This window comes from Bos indicus x Bos taurus, chromosome 12, assembly GCF_003369695.1.
Source record: "Bos indicus x Bos taurus breed Angus x Brahman F1 hybrid chromosome 12, Bos_hybrid_MaternalHap_v2.0, whole genome shotgun sequence".
NCBI lineage: Eukaryota > Metazoa > Chordata > Mammalia > Artiodactyla > Bovidae > Bos > Bos indicus x Bos taurus.
Genome location: NC_040087.1, coordinates 11,120,220 through 11,128,861, shown reverse-complemented (window position 1 = coordinate 11,128,861; position 8,642 = coordinate 11,120,220).

The following is an 8,642-nucleotide window of genomic DNA, read 5'->3' as shown; positions in this document are numbered from 1 at the left end:
TCTCCCAGAGTTTGCTCAAACTCATGTCCACTGAGTCAATGATGCCATCCAACCATCTCATCCTCTGTTGTCCCCTTCTCCTCCTGTCCTCACTCTTTCCCAGCATCAGAGTTTTTTCCAATGAGTTGGCTCTTCACATCAGGTGGCCAAAGTATCGTAGCTTCATAGCATCATATTTAAAAAGTCATCAATGTTCATCAACAAGCATTCAGATCCTAAACATATAAATACAAATTCAGTCAACAGACATTTATACTACAGAATCTTGTGCAGCAATTAGAAAGAATGAGGCGGGTCTGTGTGTCTTGATGTGGAAGCTCGTTACCGTAGACTTTGTTGATGTTTGGAGTGTGTGGCCTCTGAAACCCCTTCCTGTTTGGATAACCTGAGATTGTGAAGTCTCCCAGGGACCAGGTTTTTTCTACAAAAGTGAAAAAGTTTGAGGGCAGGTACTTTCTCAGACTCCTGGCAGAGAGAGCTTGTAGGCAAAATTCACGAGCACGTACAGTATTTTATAGGACTTTGAGTCCCAAGAAGTGACACAAAGAAGCAGGGTGTTTAGAGTTCTTTCTGGTCATGGCAGCAGTGGTGGAAAGAACGTCTGTGTTCTCGGGCTGGAGGGTAGCAGCATATTAACAGGACCCTTTAGTGGGACTTTTCACTTTCAGCATTTGTATTACACATTTCTGATAAGGGTGGATATTGGGATTATACTAAGTGAATATGTCAGACAGAGAGAGACAGATACCACTCACACGTGAAATTTAAAAAATAAATGAACAAAACAAACATAAATACAGACAACAGAGTGGTAGTTACCAGAGGGGCAGAGGTTATGGGAGAGGGCGATATGGATGAAGGAGGTCTTTTATATGGTGACAGATGGTAACTAGACTCAGTGCGGTGGTAGAGTATACAAATGTCGAATTATGGTAAAGAATCTGCCTGCCATGCAGGAGACACAGGTTCAGTCCCTGGGTCAGGAATATCCCCTGGAGAAGGGAATGGAACCCACTCCAGTATTACTGCCTGGAGAACCATGGACGGAGGAGCCTGGTGGGCTACAGTCTGCAGGGTTGCAAAGAGCTGGACACCACTGAGCGACTAACACAATTTCCACACACATGAAACCAGTATATTATATACCAATTTTACCTCAATTTAAAAAAGAAAGAAAAAAACAGTAAAACAAACAAACGAAACACCTGGTATCATGTTCAGTTGGTTCAGAATTCAACGAGTGCAAAGTCCCCCTGCCCCGCTGCCTGTTTCTTCCAGTCCTTCTTATCTCTGTTCCCTAAACACCTAGTTTTCTTTTTTTTTAAAGCAGTCACTTTTTAACAATTCCATATATTTATTTTTGGCTGTGCTGGGTCTTTTTTGCTCTTTAGGCTTTCTCTAGCTGCTGAAAGCGGGGGCTACTTTCTAGCAGTGCAAGGGCTTCTCTTTGCGGTGGTTTCTCTCGTTGCAGAGCATGGGCAACGGGCAATGGGCAATAGGCTTGCAGGCTTCAGTGGTAGCGGCATGGGGACTCAGTAGTAGCCCAGGCTCAGTAGTTGTGGCGTATGAGCTTAGTTGCTCCGCGGCATGTGGGGTCTTCCCAGGCCAGGGACCGAACCCATGTCCCCTGCATTGGCAGGCAGATTCTTTACCATTGAGCCACCAGGGAAGCCCCTAAACACCTAATTTTCTTTTCCAATGTTCTTAATTTTGTGTGTGTATCCAGAAATATTTTATGGACTTATTACAGTGTATATATCTTTTTCTTTCCCCCATTATTATTATTATTATTAACTATGGTAGCATCATACTCAGAGAAGGCAATGGCACCCCACTCCAGTACTCTTGCCTGGAAAATCCATGGGCGGAGGAGCCTGGTAGGCTGCAGTCCATGGGGTTGCTAAGAGTCGGACACGACTGAGCAACTTCACTTTCACTTTTCACTTTCATGCATTTTGGAGAAGGAAATGGCAACCCACTCCAGTATTCTTGCCTGGAGAATCCCAGGGACAGAGGAGCCTAATGGGCTCCTGTCTATGGGGTCGCACAGAATCGGACATGACTGAAGCTACTTAGCAGCAGCAGCATCATACTATGTAAGTTGCTTCTGATCTTGGAGCACATTCTATATCCTAAGTCAAGAGCCTGTTCACTCTTTTTTGATGGCTACAGAGTAGACATTACATTTATTGTTGTTTAGTTGCTCTATTGTGTCTTACTCATTGTGACTCCATGGACTGCAGCACGCCAGACTTCCCTGTCCTTCCCTATTTCCCAGAGTTTGCTCAAACTCATGTCCATTGAGTCCATGATACCATCCAACTTATCCTCTGTCACCCCCTTCTCCTCCTGCCCTCAATCTTTCTCAGCATCAAGGTCTTTTCGAATGAGTCAGCTCTTCACATCAGGTAGCCAAAGTATTGGAGCTTCAGCTTCAGCATCAGTCCTTCCAATGAACATTCAGGGTTGGTTTCCTTTAAGATTGACTGGTTTGATCTCCTTGCTAGTCCAAGGAACTCCCTCAAGAGTTTTCTCCAGCGCCGTAGTTCAAAAGCATTAGTTCTTTTGCACTCAGCCTTCTTTGTGGTTTAACTCTTAAATTTGTACATGATTACTGGAAAAACCATAGCTTTACAAATGTATTATAATTCAATCAGTTTGTACTGGTGGACATTTAGGTGACCTACAATCTTTTGCTTTTTACAAATAATGCTGTTGTGAATACATTTGTATTTGTTATCTTCCATGCCTCTGCCAAAATACCTGTAGGATAAATTTCTCAGTTCAGTTCAGTCGCTCAGTTGTGTCCGACTCTTTTCGACCCCATGAATTGCAGCACGCCAGGCCTCCCTGTCCATCACCAACTCCCGGAGTTCACTCAGACTCATGTCCATCGAGTCAGTGATGCCATCCAGCCATCTCATCCTCTGTCGTCCCCTTCTCCTCCTGCCCCCAATCTGAAACAGATGGGAATACCAGACCACCTGACCTGCCTCTTGAGGAATCTGTATGCAGGTCAGGAAGCAACAGTTAGAACTGGACATGGAACAATAGACTGGTTCCAAATAGGAAAAGGAGTACGTCAAGGCTGTATATTATCACCCTGCTTATTTAACTTATATGCAGAATACATCATGGGAAACGCTGGGCTGGAAGAAACACAAGCTGGAATCAAGATGGCCGGGAGAAATATCAATAACCTCAGATATGCAGATGACACCACCCTTATGGCAGAAAGTGAAGAGGAACTAAAAAGCCTCTTGATGAAAGTGAAAGTGGAGGGTGAAAAAGTTGGCTTAAAGCTCAACATTCAGAAAACAAAGATCATGGCATCCAGTCCCATCACTTCATGGGAAATAGTTGGGGAAACAGTGGAAACAGTGTCAGACTTTATTGTTTTGGGCTCCAAAATCACTGCAGATGGTGACTGCAGCCATGAAATTAAAAGACGCTTACTCCTTGGAAGGAAAGTTATGACCAACCTAGATAGCATATTCAAAAGCAGAGACATTACTTTGCCAACAAAGGTCCGTCTAGTCAAGGCTATGGTTTTTCCAGTAGTCATGTATGGATGTGAGAGTTGGACTGTGAAGAAGGCTGAGCGCCAAAGAATTGATGCTTTTGAACTGTGGTGTTGGAGAAGACTCTTGAGAGTCCCTTGGACTGCAAGGAGATCCAACCAGTCCATTCTGAAGGAGATCAGCCCTGAGATTTCTTTGGAGGGAATGATGCTAAAGCTGAAACTCCAGTACTTTGGCCACCTCATGCGAAGAGTTGACTCATTGGAAAAATTTCTCAAGGGATATGCATATTTGGAATTTTAATGAGGTTTTATAAAGTTTCTCCTCAGTAAATTTGTACCAATTTATGCTTTCACCAGCAATGGGTAGCGGTGCCATTCCCCCAAGATGTGTTGTTAGACTTACTAATTTTGCTCTGACTTTATTTTGACCTTTAGTTCTGGCTGCTTGAGAAATTTTGGTCTTCCTGCACATTTTCTGAATTGGTTCTTTGCCTTCCCAACAAATTCTTTTTTCCCAGTCTTTGTTCCTTACTTTATTTTTTCTTTCTTTACCAGAGGAAGTTTCTGTTCTTTGCAACCAAGAATCTGAACTGGTTTGATGTCTGTGTTGCATTGTTCACAGCAAAACCAAGTCAAGGAATAATATGCTTATGTGTGTGTGTGTTAGTCGCTCAGTCAAGCGACCCTACGGGCTGCAACCTGCCAGGCTCCTCTGTCCATGGGTTTTCCAGGCAAGGATACTGGAGTGGTTTGCCATTTCCTTCTCCAGAGAATCTTCCTGACCCAGGGATCAAACCCAGGTCTCCTGCACTGAAGGCAGATTCTCTACCAACTGAACTACCAAGGAAGTCCTAATATGCTTATGGTGATTCTTTTTTTTTTTTTTGGTTGTGTTGCCCAGCTTATAGGATCATAGTTCCCCAACCAGGAATGGAACCTGTGTCCCATCCCCTCCACTGCAGTGGAGTCCTATCCACCAACTGCCAGGAAATCCCTGGTGATTCTTATTTTCATGAAAACAAAAATCAAAAACAGGGACTTCCCCGGTGGCCCAGTAGCTAAGACTCTGCGCTCCCAATGCAGGGGGTCCACGTTCGATCCCTGGTTGGGGAACTTGATACCACAAGCCGAAACTAAAGATCCCATGTACTGCAACTAAGACCTGACTCAGCCAAATAAATAAATATTTTTAAAAAATCAAAACAAAATCACATGCATGTAGGTGTCTAAGAGAAATACCCAGAAGGACACATCCTGAACAGTGGCTGGTTACTTCTGGATAGAAAAGTGGACCGGGGACTCCCTTTAGGAAAACACTTTAGATTTCCCCCTCATACACTTGATTGTGGTTGACATTTTTTACAATGAGAGTGTGTAATACTTTTTGAGATCTTAAATTAAAAAATTAGGACCTTAAAAACTCTTCTCAAATGTCTCAAATTGCAGTGCTGCATTAATTTGCTTGGGCAACCATAACCCAATACCACACACTGGGTGACTTCCACAGCAGGAATTTATTTCCTAAGAGTTCTGGAGGCCAGAATTCTGAGACAAGGTGCCAGCAGAGCTGGTTTCCCCTGAGGCTCCTCTCAGGTTGCAGATGGCTGCCTTCTTGGTATGTGCTGGTTTGGTCTGTCCTCTGTGGTTATGCATACCCAGGGTCTCTCTCTGTATATCCTAACCTCCTTCTTATAAGAATGGTAGTCATGCAGATTATAGCCCATGCTAATTGCCTCATTTTTAACTTAGTGAGTGAGTAAGTCCCTCTTTAAAGGCCCTGTTTCCAAGTTCAGTAATATTGAAGTACTAGGGGGTTAGGGCTTCAATATATTCATGTTGGAGAAACATGATTCTATTCATAACAAATGTCATTTAAAATTGGTCAAGCTAGACACTTCCCTGGCAGTCCAGTGGTTAAGACTCTGTGCTTCCACTGCATGGGTTTGACCCCTGATCCGGGAACTAAGATTCTGAATGCTCCCCTGTCCTCTGCCAATATAGATAAAAAATAAAATTGGTAGAGTTTTTTATAGCTTTAACATGTAAAGAGCTTACAGTCATCACTCCGTCCACCACAAGGAGAAATAAGTTGAACAAACTTTAAAATCAATAACTTAGATCAATCAGAAAACTGAGGTCAGAGGACAACCCACAATTCCCTAGACTGGAGAGACAGATAAATACAGAGAACAGAAGTCAGCTTACCTGAAATACTGTAAAAAACACTGGAGCCAGGACTTACAGAAACACTCAAAATGTAATTGGCAAGTGGCTGGAATGTGGATTTGTTTAGAGTTGACTTCTGGGAACCCAGTCTTTGATTTTACCTCTGAGGACATTATCAGTTCTCACCGTGAAGACTCCCAGTGGCTCAGAGGGTAAAGAATCTGCCTACAATGCACAATTCACAGGAGACGCATGTTCGACCCCTGGGTCAGGAAGGTGCTCTGGAGGACGAAATGGTAAGCAACTACACGGTATTCTTGCCTAAAAAAATCCCATGAACAGAGGATCCTGGCAGTCTACAGTCCAAAGAGTCACGAAGAGTCAGACACAACTGAGCACGCATGCACCAAAGGTGCCTCGTAGTGAGACCATAGTGAGAAAAGTTCCCTCTTGTTTGGCCAGGGAAAATTAACTCTTTTGAAATGTGCAAAAGGGGAAAAAGTAGTGTTTTGAAATACCCCTGAGAGCTTCACTTTTGCACATTAAGACCAGCTGTCAAGGGAAATTGTTTTATCAGAGCCATAGCTAATGTAGGAGGAGGGAAACAGCCAATTCCAGTCCCCTGCAGTCTCCCGTGTCACCTAAGTGGGGAAAAGGGGAAGCTGAGAAGCATTTGTGAAGGTCACAACCCAGGGCAACAGGCTCACAGAAAGACCGAGACTTACTCATCAGGCAGGTTATAGACTGCTTTCGTTCCCACCGTGTTGATGAGGTTCCTATATAGTAACGGTGGGTCACAGCTGAAAGAAAAGCAAGGCTCACATTCTATTGAAGAAGGATTTCTAGGCGACTCTCCCTGGCGGTCCAGTGGTTAAGATTCAGCATTTCCATAGCAGTTGGCGTGAGTTCAATCCCTGTTCAAAGAACTAAGATCCCACATGCTGTGCAGCCAATAAAATGAGATAAAGTAAAACAAAATAATAAAATAATCCAATGTTTTTTTTTTAGTAAGACAAAATAATAATCCAATCTTTAAAAAAAAAAAGTGGGGTGGGGAATTTCTAGAGAAACCCAAGACAACAGGGGAAACAAAACAAGGGCACTTGTGCAAATTGAAACCGCTGACACAGCTTTGCGTGCGTGCGTGCTAAGTCACTTCAGTTACCTCCAACTCTTGCGACCCCATGGAGTGCACCCTGCCAGGCTCCTCTGTCCATGGGATTTCCCAGGCAAGGATACTGGAGTGGGTTGCCATGTCCTTCTCCAGGGGATCTCCCAGACCCAGGGATCGGACCCACGTCTCCTGCGTTGGCAGGCGGGTTCTTTACCACTAGTATTACCTCAGAAACCCACTTACAGCTCTAGGAAACATAAAAACGCTGCTTAACTCCTAGTGAATAAACATAAAATCGCGCACTGCAGCTCTGCTTACTTCTTTCTTTTATCCAATATACCTTATGTGGCTTTCAATGGAAAATTAAAAGGCACGCTAAAAGATAGAAACACAGTCTGAAGAGACAAAGTGAGCAGCAGAAACAGGCACAAATAGGGCAGAGGTTTTGGGATTATCTGAACAAAATTTAAAATAACTATGATTCATGTGCTAATGGCTCTAATGGAGAAAGTGGGCAACATGCAGGAACAGATGAGTAATGTAAACACAGAGATGGAAAGTCACCGAATCCAAAGGAAATGCTAGAAATAAAAACACTGTAAAGATGGGGACCTCCCTGGCGATCCACTGGTTAAGATTCTGTGTTTCTAATGAAGGGGGCATGAATTCAGTCCCTGGTCAGGGAACTAAGATATCACATGCCACAAGACGTGAAAAAAACAAAAAAAACCAAGAACACAAGACACTGTAAAATGAAGAATGGCTTTGATGGGCTCATCAGTAGACTGGACATTGTCAAGTTAGCAGCTAGCTTGAAGGTATGTCCATTTCACGTCCCAAAGTGAAATGCAAAGGAATAAAATAAAAACAAGCAACCAATCACAGCCACAACCCTGGAACTGAATATCTGAGACCAGTACAGTATTAAGAGTAAATGCTAATGGAAGTTACAGACCGAGGGTGATTGTGAGGTGTCAGCATGGGTCCATCAGCTGTAAACAGTGTCCACTCGGTGAAGGATATCCGTAACGCTGGAGTCTGTGCGTGTGTAGGGACAGGTCCACAGAGGAACTCCCTGTACCTTCCTTTCAAATTTGCTGTGAACTTAAAAAAACTGTTCTAAAAAAATCCATTTTACCTAAGAAAATGGAGGCACAGAGGGATTAAATAACTTCCCTGAGTTCTTACCAAGATCCATTTGGTACAAAATAGGATTTGGCCAATGGTTAGTCTGGCACGAAATCTTTTGTCTTTAACCAGCACACCTTTCTTTCTTTTCTGAATCTTGCTGCTTTTTTTACCTAACAGTGTATCTTGCAGATCAATCCAAAACCACAGGAAAGGCTCTCTCCCACTTTATTTTTTATTCTTGCTGCAGTCTGAGGGACCTAAGTTCCCTGACCAGAAATCAAACCTGTGGCCCCTGTATTGTGAGCACAGAGTCTTAACCACTGGACTACCAGGGAAGTCCCCAAGGAGAGCTCATTTTAGAGCGCTTTTTAATTTAACCAGTTATATATATATATATATATATATATATATATATATATATGTAATATTTTTTCTTTTCCATTATGGTTTTTAAATATTTTTACTTTTTTAATGCCTGCTTTTTATTGACTACAAGATATTTTAAAATATTTTTGAGCCTAATATGATAACAAATTTATTTGACAAAGCAAATGTCCTATCCACTCTGGTTTATTATAGGAGATTGAGTGTAGTTCCTTGTGCTGTACAATAGGACCTTGCTGCTTATCCATTCTATATATAATAGTTTGCATCTGCAAATCCCGAACTCCCAGTTCACTCCCCCTGCCACCCTGGCAACCAAAATTC